This window comes from Scyliorhinus canicula, chromosome 1 (genome assembly GCF_902713615.1).
Source record: "Scyliorhinus canicula chromosome 1, sScyCan1.1, whole genome shotgun sequence".
In the NCBI taxonomy this organism is placed as follows: domain Eukaryota; kingdom Metazoa; phylum Chordata; class Chondrichthyes; order Carcharhiniformes; family Scyliorhinidae; genus Scyliorhinus; species Scyliorhinus canicula.
This window is the reverse complement of record NC_052146.1, coordinates 122,052,310-122,071,275: the sequence shown is the minus strand read 5'-3', so window position 1 is coordinate 122,071,275 and position 18,966 is coordinate 122,052,310. Positions and strand designations below refer to the sequence as shown.

General features: G+C 46.8%; 1 pseudogene; it reads left to right on the top strand.

Moving 5' to 3' along the window:
• Positions 1-3,591: 3,591 nt before the first annotated feature.
• On the top strand, positions 3,592-4,238 carry LOC119954606 (annotated as a pseudogene).
• Positions 4,239-18,966: the final 14,728 nt, after the last annotated feature.

The following is an 18,966-nucleotide window of genomic DNA, read 5'->3' as shown; positions in this document are numbered from 1 at the left end:
ACTTTGGTTGAAAAGAGTTGTGCCCAAATTGCTGCTGTGTCTGCGTTCAAAACAGTGGCCTTAGTAACCAATTGGCTGTGGAGGGTAGTTGAGCATTGGACCATGTAAGACACTGGGTGAAATTTTCTCTAAATTCGACAATGGCCAATGGCAGGTGGGAAAAGTGGCGTTAATGGTGCCGGCACCAACGGCAGCATTTTCTGTCGTATTGTTCAGGACTTAGGCTCAGAAAGCTCAAGAGATGGGTCCCACAATCTTCCACCAGCAACTTTGTTTTTTGAAGATCAGGGCACTATTTTTAAAGGCCACCCCAATGCACAAAATTTGACAAGGAGTTCCCACCACCCTAGTGCACCACCCATTCCATGCAACCCCTCCCCTTGCACTTCCCTAGTACTGCCCACTGGCACTGCCCTGGACACTGCCCTGGACTGTCCAGGAAGTGGGAAATGCCAGGGGGCAGTGTCGGGGGGGGGGGCAAGTCACTGGTGGGGGAGGGGGGTGGAGAGAAGGGGGAGGAACAATCAAGTCATGCGTTGTGCATTTACATCAGCGTGGAATGCGATTTGGACATCTTTCTAGATTTGCCACTCCCATCGCCAAACCAGCCCAATGAAAACAGGAGCAGAAATCTCGGCCACTATATTGAATCAAGTTTCTTTTTACATGGGAGTGGATTGCATTTAAATAAGGATAATAAAATGAATTACTTTTCTTGTCCTATGCATTCAAACATATTTAGGGAATTTAATTAACTGCCTTGCAGTGAAAGATGAAAGATATGGGACGGGATTCTCCGTTGATCAATGCCAAAATCATGAAACGCGATTGGGTGGAGAATTGGTTCCGACAGCAAAATCACAGCGGGCGCCGATTTGATGCCAAATCGCGATTCTCCAACCCCTCGACAGCGGCGTTAATGCATTCCGGAATGCACGTACAGTAAATACTGTTTGCATATCATTAGCAGGCTCCGTCTGATATTCTCCATGACCTCCGCGATTTTCCTCCATTGATGGGCCGTGCTCCTGCTGGTGCGGTTCACTTGTGCTTTTAAAAATCGTGAAACCAGCATAATGGCTGCTGAGGGAGAGAGAGGGGTTGATGGGAAGTGTCCAACATCGCTATAATTTTCTGACAGTTGTGCCGCTCGCCGCGAGCTTCTGCCAATGCCAGGTGGAGTAGTGGGGGGTGGGCAGGAGGTGGGTTATGGGATTGTGGTGGATGGATACAGAACACCATTACCACAGCCGGCAAGGCAGCCATACAGCTGCGCATGCCACTGACAGCCCACTGCAAATTTAGTGCCACGGGTCGTAAAGGTGTCCCCCCCAGGCTGTGGTGATATGCCTGTGAATAATATTGTATATAATTAACAATGTGACCTCCAATCACCTGGTGGCATCAAACATGGGCCATGTGACATCCGACTCTCGCAGTTGGTAGTAAGGCGTTTAACAGGACAGTCGCACATAGGAAGGTTCCCGAAACTTAGATCGTGACTTAGTCTATATAGTATTCTCTTTGTGCCCTTTCCACGTGTTAATCAATAAATCATCATTCTAGTTAAGTCAGTTCTGTTTGACTTATTGCAAAGACAAGGCAAAGTCACCAAACACAACATGGTACAGGTGTTTGATCATTTGAAGGTAACAGCAGAAAAGACGAAGCCAAACCAGCCGAAGAACAAAAAAGAGAGGATTATTCCACTGACCTGGCGAACTATGGCCATTGGTGACTCAATGCAACAAACGACGATGAAGTTCGAAGGTTTAAAGGCACCCCACAGCTTCAAGTCTCAGGTAACGTACACGAAAACTGGCGCGTTTTCAAACAGCACTTTAAACTCTATGTTTCAACCCTTAGCCTGCAGGCACAGCCTGATGAAAGGCTCATTGCGTTGCTGCTCACGGTGGCAGGCCCACAAGTAATTGAAACCTACAATACCTTCGCTTTTGGTTGTGAAGAGGAAAGCAAGATCTATGATGAAGTAATAAAGTACTTGGACCGGCATTGCTCTCCGAAAAAAATCAAACATTTGAAAGATATATTTTTTGTACATGTACCCAGAAACCTGGTGAATCTGTCGACAGTTTCGTAACCAACTTGAGCCTGAAGGCCCAGTTCTGCAATTTCAATGATCTAAAATTAACGGACAAATAGTATTTGGCGTATTGAATGATAAGCTCCGTGAGAGATTGTTACGGGAGGAAGACCTGAAATTGGAAAATGCAATTGTGATTTGCCATGTGAGTGAGTTGGCTGCACAGCGAATCAGTACACTCACTTTGAAACATTTTGGCGCCAACATGGAAGAAGACGCCAGCACCATCAGCACTGTGATGCAGTTCAATACAAAACGTGGTCTCAGTTCGGGCGGCCATTTTAAGTGGCCGACAGGAGCAGCCATCTTAGATTTTTTGTTAATTTAGAAAACCCTATTAATTTTTTCCAATTAAGGGGTAATTTAGCATGGCCAATCCACCTAGCCTGCACATCTTTTGGGTTGTGGGGGCGAAACCTACGCAAACACGGGGAAAATGTGCAAACTCCACATGGACAGTGACCCAGAGCCGGGATCGAACCTGGGACCTCAGCACCGTGAGGCAGCAGGGCTAACCCACTGTGGTAGTATGGCTAGAGAGATCATATTACCGGAGAACCAAGCTGCCATTGGTACAGCAGCCTCACTGCCCATTGGCCCAGGCACGTCATGTACCTCTCTGCCAATTGGTTGAGGCTGTTCATGTGACTCCCCGCCGATTGGCTGAGAGGTTGGTAGCTCCGCCTACAAGGCGGGATATAAGAGCTCGTACTGACTGGCAGTCGGCCTTTGTATGACCACTGCCGGGCTCACATCTGGCATATTAAAGCCTGTTGTTTGGAACTTCACTACGACTCGAGTCCAATTGATGGTGCATCACCCACTACGCCACCATGCTGTCCTAAGGAGCAGCCATCTTATGTCAGAAATGTGGCAATCGACATTGTCCACGGCAGTGTCCAGCATATGGAAATTATGTTCCAGGTGTGGTCGTACAAATCATTTTGCAAAACAATGTTTTTGCGTGCTACTGTGGACCAAATCAGATCAGTTAATGCGGTTGATGAGATGCCTCGGGACAAACGAAGTTCTTGATTGAACTCATTTCAACCAAAGACAAGTAGAGACCGGCCAATAAAACTGAAGAAGTCCTTCCAAATGTCATGACGATAGTAATGACAACCTGATGCCATCGAAACCACATGGAAAACATTAGTGTGGATGAATGAAAAAGTGGTAAAATGCGACCTCGACATCGGAACGAGGGCCAACCTCCTCAGTCTGTCTGATTTGCACAGGCTGCACGTTAAGCTGAAAGTTGTCGATTAACCAAGACTGCCGATACTCTACAGTAGGAAGGAGATTGAGATGCTGGGTGAATGTGAGCTTGAATTAAGTGTGCACGACACAACGCACATGTTACCATTTTCCATTGTGGACATGAAAAGCGAGTCCATCATACGAGCGGATGCATGTGAGGCCCTGACTTAGTTGAGTACATTCCAGACTGTGAGTGGCCAGCCAAACTCTACAAATCTCAACGCGATATGCTGGTGCTGTCTTTCAATGAAAAACAAGCGAAAGTCCAGGTGGAGGATGACAAATTAGATAAAGAGATGGAGGAGCCAAAGGGAATTCCAGACTCCTGGTTAACAATCTTTAAGAAGGTGTATGTACTCAGTGGCATGATACAGCAGCAGGATGAGCCTATTCTGAAGCATCTACAAGATGTGAGTGGTAAAGGTTCAGAACGTGAACAGCCAATGAGCTTCACTCTGGAGTTTAAGTTTGAGCCAAATGAGTATTTCACAAATGAGGTAGTCACGAAAGTATACCAGGTGGAATTGCGGCCTGACAAGCTTGAATTTTCATTCTTTGACGAAATCACGGGATGGGCAGGGTGCCAGATCGACTAGAAGAAAGAAAAAAATGTCACACTGAAAACTATTAAAACAAAGCCAAAGCATAAGGATCAGCGTACTCACAAAGCAGTTACGAAAACTGTACCAAATGACTCATTCTTCAATTTCTTCAGTCCTCCTGAAGTTCCACAGCTAGAGTGTTAAATAAAAATTCTGCAGCAAAACTCACTGCTGACTTTGAAATTGATCGCCTCCTGCGTGAACACATAATTCCGTGTGCGATGTTGCAGATTACACTGACTCCGATGATGAGCACTACGATGATATCATGAATACGATGAAGAACTTAAGGCTCGGAGGGTGAGCCAGATGAAAATAAATATGAAACGCCAATAAGGGTGTTTCGCGGGAATGATGGTAAGCTGGTAATGAATGATGGTAATGATGAAGAAGCCTGTGAAGCACTACTCTGGTGGTTTGGCGGGAATGACGAGGTGGTCACAAGGGACGCCCAGTCTGCGCAGGCAACTGAGAAGGGTGAAAGCTCTGAGATGGCACACCCAGAAGTGGCAAGTGAGATAGCAGTAGCAGACACTTTGGGGGAAAAAAAGGCTCAACTGCAAACACGCTAATAATGGAAGATTCTGGAGATGTAGGCTCCAGAGGCACATGGTGAATCATCTCAGATCTATGAAATGATTCCAGTAGTGAACTCCCCAATGCTCGCGGCCACCTCACTGAAAGATGAATTAGAGGAGCAAATGGCTATATCGGTATGTATTTCTACGCCGACGGATGATAAGTAAATAATATTGCAAGACGAGGCAGAGCCATCACTTGGTTCTTCAGGATCAGAAAACATATGTACTGTATTGTCATTTCGAGTGACGACGAGCCATCACTTGGGGCTCAAACACACAATGTAGGGACAGCACCCAACATTGGGGATGTGGATCCAACTCAGACACCTGAGTGTGAAGCTCTGCAGCCACCCATTGAATGTAGAGACTTGACCATGACCGCACAGTCCCTCGGAAGCATGCCAACATGAGACATCTCAGCAGACTGCTCCCATGGCGACGCCAGTGGCAACATGGGGGTTATCAAACCCACGGGGGAAAAGGGGTGCAGTCACAAGATCAGTCACAAAATAGTTCTCGAAACAAAAAAAGAGGACGAGAAGGAGGGCAGGATTCTCCGACCCCTCGCCGGGCCGGAGAATCGCCGGGGGTGGGGGGGGGGGGGGAGGGACGGGGCAACGTGAATCCCGCCTTGACGCCGACTGCCGGTTTTTCGGTGGGGGTGGGAATCGCGTTGCGCCGGTCAGGGGCGGTTGGCAGTGGCCCCCCAGACGATTCTCCGCTCCGCGATGGGCTGAGTGGCTGCCCATTTTCGGCCAATCCCGCTGGTGTAAATCAAACCAGGTCCTTACCAGCGGGACCTGGCTCTGCGGGCGGCCTGTGGATTCCTCGGGGGAGTATGGGGGGATCTGGCCCCGGGGGCGGGGGGGGGGGGGGGGGGGCATGGTGGCCTGGCCCACGATCGGGGCCCAAGGCGCCGGCCGCTGTAACGGTCCGCCATGGCTGGCACGGAGAAGAACCCCTCTGCTCATGCACTGGGATCACAGCAGAACACACTGGCGCTCCCGTGCATGTGCCAAATCATGCCGGAATGCGCCAACCCCACCAGCGCCGGCCTCGCCCCTGAAGGTGCGGAGGATTCCGCACCTTCCGGGCAGCCCGACGCCGGAGTGGTTCACGCCACTCCTCGGCGCCGGTACGGCCCACCCCGTCGGATAGCGGAGAATCCCGACCGGAGAGTGGGAGATACCGTGAGTCCCACTGATGACACCAAGCAAGAAGACATTGACAATGTGGCTGACAGGCGGGAGAATACACAACAACGCAGCAGCAAAAAGCATTGCGTAAAGCCATGGAAAATGCTGGTGACGTCAGAGTGTACACAGCAACGCAGAAGCAAAAAGCATTGCGTAAAGACACAAGAAAAGCTGGTGATGCACGCAGGGCCAGCAAGGATACAGGCATTCAAAAAACATTGTGTCAAAAGAATAAGGATAAGATATCAGCACGGAAACCAGTCTTCCAGAAAGCTGACAAGAGCCCAGACAATCAGCAGGGTGATCTTGTCGGGGGTGCAAAATGATCTGTGCACAAAGGACGCACCTGGCAGGCATATCATGTCAATGGACATAGTTAAATCTATATATACATATGCCACATGTGTAAAATAGTAATACCTATCATGTTTTGTATATAAATATTAACATCTCCAAAGGAAGGGGGATGTGGTGATATGACTGTGAATAATATTGTATATAGTTAGCAATGTGACCTCCAAACAACTGGCGGCCTCAGAAATGGGTCATGTGACATCCGACATCTTGCAGTTAGTAGTAAGGCGTACAACAGGACAGTCGCACATAGGATAGGTCCCGGAGAGATCACAAAACTCAGATAGTAACTTAGTCTGTACAGTATTTGTTTGTTACCTTTCCAAGTGTTAATCAATAAATCATCATTCTCGTTAAGTCGCCAGCAGTTCTGTATGCATCACTGCCAAGGCAAGGTCGTCGAACACAACACAGGCCACCCACCTGGGTGCCCTCTGGCCCCAGCCGACCCATCAGCTGTATGAACACGCTACATCACAACCACTGCCATCTTGTTGGCTGGGATAAGTGTGTGTGTGGATTATAATGTGTATGAGTGGTGGAGCAGCACGGTGGCACAGTGGTTAGCATTGCTGCCTCGCGGCGCCAAGGTCTCAGGTTCGATCATGGCTCTGGGTCACTGTCCGTGTGGGGTTTGCACATTATCCCCGTGTTTGCGTGAGTTTCGCCCCCACAACCCAAAGATGTGTAGATTAGGTGGAATGGTCACACTAAATCGCCCCTTAATTGGAAAAAATGAATTGGGTACTCTAAATTTATAAAAGAAACTGTATGTATGACTGCAACTTGTCAGCCTCCCGAGTGTCAATCACGGACCTAGCGATTCCAGCACGGTTTTTCATTGGAATCAATTGTGTTCCACGCGGCACAGGTGCTAGCCCCTTAACAGTAACGGAATCGGTCCAGGTGCGGCGCCAGTTTTGGTGTTGTGAAAGTCCACAAATTCTGCGTTGGCGTCAACACTTAGTCTCAGAAACGGAGAATCCCGCCCATGAAGAGTGAAGTCGGAACTCTGAAATTATCGGATAAGATTTTACTGGTAGCATATTGATAATTGGATGTTTAATTACCCCATACTTAACTACTACATAACTGACTCGAGGGATGACCTGATCAAAGGATTCAAGATTGTGAGGGGTTATGAAAAGTAAATTGTGGTGGATTGTTCTTGCTGCTGACTATTTGCCAGAAGACACCAATTTAAAACAATCTGTAATTGAATTGAAAGGGAAATAAGAAAATATGTTTTCATGTTTAGGGTGGTGGTTGTGGGTAGTGCTTTTTCACATACTTTGTTGACAAGGAATCTATAAAATCTTTTAAAGGGTTGTTAGTTATTCTAAAAGATACTACTAAAAGATCCAGGCACAAACTGGCTGGGATTAGACTAGGAAATAAACATTTTTGCAAACGTGATTGGATGAGAGTCACATATATGGAAAGTTATCCCTTTGGCATTTGATGGGCCAACTACTCTTCTGCTCCTCTTACTTAGAGTCTTTCCGCAGTACTGAAAAATGGAGGTTTAATTGAATCGAGACGCAAAACCTCAGCCTTGGGCCTTGTCTGAGGCTTGATATTCATCCTGCAGATCACAATCTCCTGCCTGTGGATGGACTTTACCATTAAAACTTTCCATTTTTCTTGTGGCTAAATCAGGTACTTCGGTTGGAGGTGAAACTATCCCAGCATGCCTAGCATTAGTGAAAGCCCCCTGTTAAAATTGTAAGGCTCGGGGACTCAGCGATGGCTTCTATTTGTGATTTAGAAACTGAATAAATGAATAAATGATGGACTCACTGACGTGCTTGGCACGAGAGGCAGAAAACTCTTAGATAATCTCATGTGGTGTGCCTTGTCAGAGAAGTAAATAGTTAGCTTGTGTTTGTTTAATAAAGAGCTTTTGATTCCAAAATAAGCCCTGCATTTCAAGCAAAACTTAACCCATTGCGCAACCTCTCTTAATGATTTGCTGGGGAAGAAAGATTTTGCATATATACTACACCTTTCACAATCTCAAGATTTTACAAAGTGCTTTGCAGCCATTGAAGTTACTTTTAGAACTATAGTCACTGTATTACTGTTGCAATGGAGGAAACACAGCACCTATTTGTGAATTGAAAGGACCCACAAACTGTGGTGGGATAATGATAAAGTGGTCTGGCTTCTGGAGTGTTGTCTGGGGCATAAATATTGTCCAAGACAAGAGACTCTCCTGCTCCTCTTTAAAAAGTGTGGTGGGATCTTTTACATTCAACCAAAGGGGCAAATAGGTTTACTGTCTGAGGCACCCTCAATTACGACGCGAGAGCGAGGTCGGTAATCAAAAGGCTTTAATCTACAGAGAACTGAACAGCATCCGAGAGAAGTGTGCTCACCACATAGAGCCTTATCCTATATACCGTTTCCTGGGGGCGTAGCCAGAGGCGGAGTCCCCCAGGGTTCCAAGCATCTTAAAGGGGCAAGGTATTAAAGGTCAGGTACCATTTACAGCAGTTATTAATACTGTTCATCGCACTGTCTCATCCAAAAGAATTGGCACTCCTGACAACATTCCCACAGTATTGAAGTTTTTGCTCAAGGCCGGGATTCTCCGATCCCCCAGCTGCATGTTTCTTGGTGGCGCGCTGTTTGCTGGCAGCCGAATTCCACCTTCCCGCCATTTGTCAATAGGATTTCCCATTGAAACCACCCAGGCCACTGTGAAATCTGTTGCTGAACAAAGAACAAAGAAGAACAAAGAACAAATACAGCACAGGAACAGGTCCTTCGGCCTTCCAAGCCTGCACCGACAATGGTACCTGCCTAAACTAAAACCGTATGCACTTACGGAGTCCATATCCTTCCATTCACACTCTTTTCATATATTGTCTAGATGCCCCTTAAATGCTGCTATTGTACCTGCTCCCACCACCTCCCAAGGTAGCGTTTTCCATATATTCCCTGCGTGTTCCCTGTAAGAACAATGTTCATGACACTCTATACTGCTTTTGCTTTATTTGACCCCTTGTTCCGCACTGTAACCAATCAGTGTTTGTCAATGTACCATTTGTCAATGTACTCTGTCGATTATTCTTTTTTTGTCTAGTATGTACGTACTGTGTACATTCCCTTAACCATAGAAAAATACTTTTCACTGTACTTCAGTACATGAGGCAATAAATCAAATCAAATCAAATATTTACCACGCTCTGTGTAAAAAAAAACTTGCCTCACACATCTGTTCTCAACATTTCCCCACGCACTTTAAACCTATGTCCCCTAGTACTTGACTCTCCTACCCTAGGAAAGAGCATCTGCCTATCCACTCTGTCCATGCCACTCATGATGGCAACTGAAGGGTGTGTTGTCAGTGGGAAAAGTGAATCCTGATGACCGGAGAATTTCAACCCAGGTCTCTGATGTGGGATTTGGACCTACAACCTTCTAACTCTGAGCCAAGAGTATTACCCATTGAGCCAATGATGATAACTTGATTGATGATCAATAATGCCATTGAAGCCAGGTCTGGTGTTGCAGACTCGACCTCGAATACCAGATTAGAATTTCAAGTCTCCTTGTAAACAAAATAACAAGGGAGTTAAAAGGAACATTATCCTCATTCCAATCAATCTTTGAAAAGTCTATATATGGTGACTTGTTGCGACATGCTTAAGGTCATTCGGACTGATATTACTGGAATTTATTCCAACCACTCTTATTTGCTTTACAATTCTTATTTCCATTTGTATTTGATTTATTCTTAGTGTGTTTGGTTTGTTTTAGTTACATTGTATATACAGAATTCTGCCCTGCTCTTTCTATAGACTTTTAAACTCAGAGGATCAAGTTCCTTTGCATGACATTGTCAATGAATGAGTTAATGCATTACTAAGAAATTCCTTTTGTTCTGTTTTTACAGAAGTTGTTGTGAACAGGGCAAATTTATGCAAACATCCTATTGGCCTCTGCATTGCTCAGGAACAATTTTTCAATCTGGTTGGCCAGGAAGATACCCAGTTGTCTGCCCTGGTCTCAGACCCCAGATTTTCCTGGAGAAGAAACTGCCCAGAAATATCTCTCTAATTAAAACAAGTTCATGTGCAAAACTCCACAGAAAGTCTATGGCCAAATGTAAGTATACTGTCAGTTGCATTCTGTAGTTCAATCTGTCGGTAAGTTTTGACCAGCATTCTTTTTTTGACTACAGACTATTTGCTGTTTGTCGGATCTTGGTCGTTGTATTTGTCTATATAACGACAGTGTCTGCACATCGAAAGCAAGTCAAAGGTTAGACAGTACTTTGGGATGTCATGAGGACTCAATAAAATGCTATATAAATGCGAACTCTTTTCCAGATATTTTCAACTAGAGATAGCAGTTTGCAGGAGTGCTGACCATGGTATCAATAAAGAACATGCCTTCATAGAACAATGTTAAAGTGCTCAGAGACAATTATTCACTGTTGCAATTCAGTTAAGCTTTTTACATTGCTGTATTTACCATGGCTTGAGTGAATGAGATTAATGACTTTTTTTTTGGTGGTGTTGCCAATTGAATGGGACCTGTTGGTTGAGAGACTGGGAGAACTCCCAAAACTTTCAATATAATATAGAAACGTGTGCATCCACCTGAACAAGCAGATGAACCTTGATTTGATGACTCACTTAAAATATGGCAGTCCTGCAACAACATAGCACTCCTTCTGTACTACACTCAGGTGTCATCCTAGATTTAAGAGGCCTGGATGGCTGACTGTGAGATGAGAGTGTAGCCCACTGCTGATTGATTAAATAGTGAAAATACAACCTCCTGCAGTCTTTCAAACTTCTCCTCACAGTTTGCCAAAATTACCTCCAGATTGTTGTCATGTTTTACAAACCTGAAGGCCAAGAAAGGACCAGCCAGCCTTGAAGTCTGCAAACATGTCCCCTGCCATGATTCTATGTCAAGGAAAGACTGACTCTAGATTCTTCTGTTAGTCAGTGGAAAAGCAGCGAGTTATATCATCCGTACCACTGCCCAACCCATCATCCAGAAAAGCCATGTAATTTCCAGCAACAGGTAGTAAAAGAGAAAAATCCAAAATTCCAGGGACTGCAACTTTAGTTTGTATAATCTCTCCTTGTAATTTAACCTTTGGGGGTCCCAATATTATTACGCTAAATCTACTCTGCATTTTTTCCATTGTCAAGATTTCTTTCCTAAGGTGTGGTGGCCAAAATAGCTCACAGCTATGATCCAACTTTGTATTTCTGAAGCATAACTTTTACTCTAGTACTGTAGACCTCTAGATATAAAGGCCAGCATTCCCTTCATCCTTTTACTTATTTTCTGTCCCGCTCATAACATTTTAATTTGCTTTTATTTTAATGATCAATGTAACTGGACCCCCCACTTTGGATCTCTGAAGAAGTCATATAGACTCGCAAAGTTAATCCTGTTGCTCTCTCCACAAACTCTGCCAGATCTACTGGATTTTTCCATAATTTTCTGTTTTTATTTCGGATTTCCAGCATCCGCAGTATTTTGCTTTCACTTTGGATCTCCATTGATTCTAGCTTTTCCACATTCAGAAATAATTCTCTGCTGTTCTTTTCAAATGTGCAATGGGATCTTCCAACTTGTCCAGGGGAGACAGAGGGGGTTTAATGTTTCTGGAGACTAATATGTGACAGTCCATTTTCAGAATGTTCCCACCCTTTGGGAGATGCAGCTGTTGTGATCAAGTTGACCTCTGAGTCTATCTGAGCAAAAACAATATTAAGGTTGTTGTGATGTGCCTTCCTTCTTATATATTGTTGGGAAACATTCAGCTTAGGCCAGACCATAGGGTTGCATAAATTAGATAAGGGCCGACTGGTGAGTGCTGAGTGAGACCTGTTTCCTATTTTTCTAAGCGCCCAAATGCCCTTTGTTCAATTAGCAGTGATATATCTTAATGTTTGGAAAATTTGTTTTGACTAGAATTGAAGCCCGGAAGAGATTGAATGTTCTTGTTGTCACTGTGGAATAAACAAAGGTTTCCTCCATTGGCCCAGATGAGTGTCAACGGGTCTTTAGAAAGTATTGAGCCTCTGTAACTGTAAGTATAGGAAACATGTCATTTGTCCTTGGACCTGCCAAATTGTGCATCATTTTTACAATTTGCAATTCTATAAAATTACAAATTGTTACAGCACAGGAGGAGGCTATTCAACCTATCATGGCTGCACCGGTAAAGCATTCACTACGGAGAAAGAAATGTCCCTGAGGGCAGTGTAGAAGGAGAAAGGAAGAAGGAGACAAGAACATAGTCTAAAAGAAAAGTTAAGCAAGCTTTTGAAGGTGTGAATGTTGCCAGGAATGCTTGGTGAAGTAGGCAGTTTGAGAAGTGTGAGAGCAAGGCTGAAGGAACAGGGAGAGAGGGAGATAAGAACTAGATTGGCATTGGAGAAACAGTGAGTGTGTTCTACAGCCACGGGACTGTAAAACTCACTCAAGCTGACTGGTGTAATGCTCTGGAGAGATTTGAAACAGAAAATTAGAATTTTAAAAGTTGATTCCCTGGTGCATCTGAAGTCAATACAAGGACAGGATTTTTTTTTTAAATAATTTTTATTGAAAGAGTTTTTCCATACAAACATTTACCCCTACTAATTTTTAAATTATTTACAACACAATCCCTCTAGGCAAATGTCCCTCCCACGCCCGCCCTCTCGCGCGCACCAGTCCTCCCCCCCCCCGCCCCCCAGGCAACCTTAACAAACAAGGCAGCCTACAGTTTCAGACCTGAGCAGCGAGCAGACTTGCCCGCGTTACAGTCGTGCATGTCCCCCCACGACCCTTGCTGCCCCCCCCTCCCCTCCCCCCCCCTCCCCTCCCCCCCCCCCCCCTCCCCCCCCCCTCCCTCCCCCCCCCGGGTTGCTGCTGCCACGACCCCGAACGTCTATCTCTGATCTAAAAAGTCAAGGAAAGGTTGCCACCGCCTGGCGAATCCCTGTACCGACCCTCTCAGGGCAAATTTGATCCTTTCTAGCTGAATATAGCTAGCCATATCGTTAATCCAAGTTTCAACGCTTGGAGGCCTCGCGTCCTTCCATTGAATTAATATCCTTCGTCGAGCCACTAGGGACGCAAAGGCCAGTATTCCGGCCTCCCTAGCCTCCTGTACCCCCGGTTCTACCCCGACCCCAAAGATCGCAAGCCCCCATCCTGGTTTGACCCTGGACCCCACCACCTTCGACACCGTCCTTGCCACCCCCTTCCAGAACCCTTCCAGCACCGGACATGCCCAGAACATATGCACATGGTTCGCTGGGCTTCCCAGACATCTGACACACCTGTCCTCACCCCCAAAGAACCGGCTCATCCTTGTCCCCGTCATGTGAGCTCTATGCAGCACCTTAAATTGAATGAGGCTCAGTCTCGCACACGAGGAGGAAGAGTTGACCTTCTCCAGTGCATCCGCCCACGTCCCGTCTTCTATCTGCTCTCCCAGCTCCCCTTCCCACTTGGCTTTCAGCTCCTCCCCTGATGCTGCTTCCGCCTCCTGCATTATCTTGTAGATGTCTGATATCTTCCCCCCTCCGACCCAGACCCCCGAGAGCACCCTATCACTCGCCCCCTTACTGGGGAGCAGGGGAAACCCCTCCACCTGCCGCCTAGCAAATGCCTTCACTTGTAAATATCTGAACATGTTTCCCGGGGGGAGCTCAAACTTCTCCTCCAGCCCTCCTAGGCTCGCAAACCTCCCCTCTATAAACAGGTCCTTCAGCTGCCGTATGCCCACCCTGTACCAGCTCTGAAATCCCCCGTCGATGTTCCCCGGGATGAATCTATGGTTCCCTCTTATTGGCGCCGCCAACAGACCTCCCATTTCCCCCCTATGTCGCCTCCACTGCCCCCATATCTTGAGGGTGGCCGCCACCACCGGGCTCGTGGTGTACCTCGTGGGGGGGAGCGGCCATGGTGCCGTTACTAGGGCCCCCAGGCTTGTGTTGCCACAGGACGCCCTCTCCATTCGTTTCCAAGCTGCCCCCTCCCCTTCCATCATCCACTTGCGCACCATTGACACATTTGCCGCCCAGTAGTACCCCGAGAGATTGGGCAGTGCCAGCCCTCCACTGTCCCTACTCCGCTCCAAAAAGACCCTCCTCACCCTTGGGGTGCCATGCGCCCACACGTAGCTCATGATGCTACTCGTCACCTTTTTGAAGAAGGCCCTAGGGAGGAAGATGGGCAAGCACTGAAATAAAAACAAGAACCTTGGGAGGACCGTCATTTTGATTGACTGCACCCTCCCCGCCAGCGACAACGGTACCATGTCCCACCTCTTAAATTCCTCCTCCATCTGTTCCACCAGCCTGGAAAAGTTCAACTTGTGGAGGGTCCCCCAGTTCCTTGCCACCTGCACCCCTAAGTATCTAAAGCTCTTTCCTGCTCGCTTGAAGGGGAGTCTCCCAATACCCTCTCCCTGGTCCCCCGGGTGTATCACAAAAACCTCGCTTTTGCCCAAATTTAGTTTGTACCCCGAAAAGTCCCCAAACTCTGCTAATAGTTCCATTATCTCCGGCATTCCCCCTTCTGGGTCTGCCACGTACAGCAGTAGATCATCCGCATACAGCGATACTCGATGTTCCTCCCCTCCCCTAGTCAGTCCTCTCCACCCCCCTGAACCCCTCAGTGCCATCGCCAACGGTTCAATCGCCAGTGCGAAAAGTAGGGGGGATAGGGGACATCCCTGCCTGGTCCCTCGGTGGAGCCCGAAATACTCCGACCTCCTCCCGTTTGTCACTACACTCGCCGTCGGGGCCGAGTAGAGCAACTTCACCCACTTAATAAACCCTTCCCCAAACCCAAACCGTTCCAACGTCTCCCACAGGTACTCCCACTCCACCCTATCGAATGCCTTCTCCGCGTCCAGCGCTACCACTATCTCAGCCTCCCCCTCCACTGCCGGCATCATAATTACATTCAGCAATCTCCGCACGTTCGTGTTGAGCTGCCGCCCCTTCACGAACCCCGTCTGGTCCTCATGGATTACCCCTGGCACACAATCCTCTATTCTAGCTGCCAGGATCTTTGCCAGCAACTTGGCATCCACGTTCAGAAGCGAGATAGGCCTGTAGGACCCGCACTGCACGGGGTCTTTATCTCGCTTCAATATCAGGGAGATCAGAGCCTGCGACATTGTCGGGGGCAGAACCCCCCCCTCTCGCGCCTCATTAAAGGCTCGTACCAGTACCGGTCCCACCAAGTCCACATTTTTCTTATAGAATTCCACCGGGAACCCATCTGGCCCCGGCGCCTTCCCCGCTTGCATCTGACCTATTCCCTTGACTAGCTCCTCTAGCCCTATTGGCGCCCCCAGCCCTTCTACCAGCCCCTCCTGGACCCTTGGGAACCTCAATTTGTTTAGGAAGTCCTCCATTCCCCCTCTCCTCGTCGGCGGCTCAGACCGATACAACTCCTTGTAAAAATCCCTGAAGACCCCGTTCACTTCTTGCCCCTTCTGCACTACCTTCCCGCCCCTCTCCTTCACTCCCCCAATCTCCCTAGCCGCATCTCGTTTGCGAAGCTGGTGTGCCAGCATCCTGCTCGCCTTTTCCCCATACTCATAGACCGCGCCCTGTGCCCTTCTCCACTGCGTCTCTGCCTTCCTGGTGGTCAGCAGGTCGAACTTGACCTGCAGGCTGCGCCGTTCTCCCAGCAGCCCCTCCTCTGGTGCCTCCGCATATCTCCTATCCACTTCCAATAGCTCCCCCACCAGCCTCTCCCTCTCCTGCCTCTCCTTTCTTTCTCTGTGCGCCCTTATGGAGATCAGCTCTCCCCTGATCACTGCCTTCAGGGCCTCCCAGACCATCCCCACCTGCACCTCACCCGTGTCATTCAAGTCCAGATAGCTCTCAATGCTCTTCCGGACCCTTTTACACACCTCGTCGTCCGCTAACAGCCCCACATCCAGCCGCCACAGCGGGCGCTGGTCCCGCCAAGGACAGGATTGATTGTAAACCATTTTGTTGGGTTGTAATTTCCAATATATTTAGTTTGGTGTGGTGATTTATCTAATCTTCTCAATGAATAATCTCACCCTTAATATTTTCCTGAATTTGACAGTTCAGTGAACAGTTTTAAAATGGTGGCGTGATATCTAAGTGAAGAAAAGCTGAAACTTGTTACCAATGGTGAAAGGTTCAATTTTTCTCTGTGGGTGTGCGTTTCCTTCAGGGATGCCTTTAGGGTTATGACTGATAACTAGTTCTGAATGAGCATTTGCAGGTGCTCTCTCCTAAAGGCCCATCATAGAAATATAAATCCAGTGGAGAGTTAGATTCGCAATCAAATTTAAACTATTCAAAATTGACCCTGAGCCTGCAGGTAGAATTGAGGGGCACAAGTTGATGTCACACACAATTTTTAGGATGAGTGACTGTAAGTGACCCTTCACATGCAAGCATCAAGGTGTGGATTAAATGTCCAGATATAGAAATATGGACAAAATATTTCTGGAATCTTGCTGAAAAAAGAAAGTTGTGTTGCTGAAGTTTCTTGTCTTGCACTTCTCAGGACAAATGCAAGTTTAGAAAGTTTCAAATGATCACAACAATTCATTCTCGAGGAGAAAAGGCTGCTGATTGGTTAGCAAGACGACTCTGAGTGGCTGAAGCTTTGACATGGGAAAAGCCGCAGAGGCTCTCCAAGCTGCTGGGTAGTTTGAAAAAGCACAAGTCTTAAACAGATTCATTTTGTTTGCCGTCAGCGCACTCAAGCCTGCGGGTTTTCCAATGGTGTGGTGTAGCCAAAATGGAAAATCCCATTGGCTGACTGCTGGATCCCGAGGATCCCGCTGCCGGCGAAGGCACGCCGTGCAGGAAAACGCGGCTGACAGACCGGAGAATTCCCCCCGCCAGATTTTTGTGACATGTCGCTTCTGGAGGGTGCTAGAAAAGGATGGAAGCATAGAAAATAGAAGCGGGGTAGGCCATTTGGTCATTTGAGCCTGCTCTACTATTCATTATGATCACGGTTGATCATCCAACTCAGTAACCTGTTCTCCCTTTCCCCCTATTTCCTTTGGCCCCTTTAGCCCCAAGAGCTATATTTATCTCCTTCTTGAAAACGTACAAAGTTTTGACCTCAACTACTTTCTGTGGTAAAGAATTCCACAGGCTCATCACTCTCTCTGGGTGAAGACGTTTCTCTTTACCTCAATCCTAAATGGTTTACCCCATATCCCGAGATTATAACCCCTAGTTCTCGGCTCCTCAGCCATTAGGAACATCCTTCCTGCATCTACCCTGTCTTGTCCTGTTGGGATTTTATAGGTTTCTGTGAGATCCTCCCCCACCCCCACACCCCGTTCTTCTAAATTCCAGTAAATATAATTCTAACCTCTCATACGTCCTTATCTCTCCTCGTACATCAGTCCCATCATCCCAGGAATCAGTCTGGTAAATCTTTGCTGCATTCCCTCTATGGCAAAAACATCCTCCCTCATATAAAGAGACCAAAACCGCAAACAATAGTCCAGATGTTGTCTCACCAAGGTCCTGTATGATTGCAGCAATACATCTCTGCTCCTGTACTCAAATCCTCTCTATGAAGCCAACATAACTTTTGCCTTCTTTCCCGCCTGCTGCACCTGTGTGCTTACTTTCAGTGACTCGTACAAAGACATCGAGGTCTTGTTGCACATTCTCCTTTCTCAATCTATACACATTCAGATAATATTCTGCCTTCCTGTTTTTGCTACCAATGTGGATAACCTCACATTTATCCACATGATACTGCATTTGTCCAAATCACACTGAAGCATCTCTGTATTCTCTTCTCAGCTCACCTTTCCATCTAGCTTTGTGTCATCTGCAAATTTGGAGATATTAAATTTAGATCCCTCATCTAACTCATTAATATATATTGTGGATAGCTCGGGTCCTCGCACTGATCCCTGCTATTGCCCGCCACTTGGGAAAATATCAATTTGTTCCTACTCTTTGTTTCCTGTCTGCCAGTCAGTTTTCTATCCATCTCAATACACTGCCCTAATCCCATGAGCGTTAATTTTACACGCTAATCCCTTATGTGGGACTTTATCAAAAGCCTTCCAAAAGTCCCAATAAACCACATCCACTGGCTCTCCCTCATCAACTCTACCAGTTACATCCTCAAAGGATTCCAATAGATTTGTCAAGCATGATTTCCCTTTCATAAATCATGCTGACTCAGTCTGAGCACTTTACTAAGGGCTCTGCTTTTAAATCATTTATAATGGACTCTAGGACTTTTCCCACTACCAATGGCAGGCTGACTGGTCTATAATTCCCTGTGTTATCTTTACCTCCCTTTTTAAATAGTTACATTAGCTATCCTCCAATCTGTAGGAACTGTTCCAGAGTCTATAGAATCTTGGAAGATGGCCACCAATGCATCCATTATTTCTAGGGCCACTTCCTTAAGTACTCTAGGGTGTAGATTATCAGGCCCTGGGGATTTATTGATCTTAAATTCCATCAATTTCCCCAACACCATTTCCCTACTAATACTGATTTCCATCAGTTCCTTCTTCTCACTGAACCCTGTGTTCCCTGTCAATTCTGGTGAATTATGTGTGTCCTTCTTTGTGAAGACAGGATCAATGTATGTATTTAGTTGGTGAGCCATGTTTTTGTTCCTCCTGGTGATCCTCAGGTTAAATCACCAGCAACTAGCTCTCATTCAAAGGGGAGAGCAGCGTATGGTCCTCTGGGAGTGTGGTGACTTTCATTATAAATTCCCCCATTTCTGGCATTTTCTGATATTTGCCTTTAACAATCTTTTTCTCTTCACATACCCATAGAAGCTTTTACAGTCACAGGGGGCCAGCATGGCGCTGGAGCGGTTCACGCTCATGCGCAGTGGCGCGGCGCCAA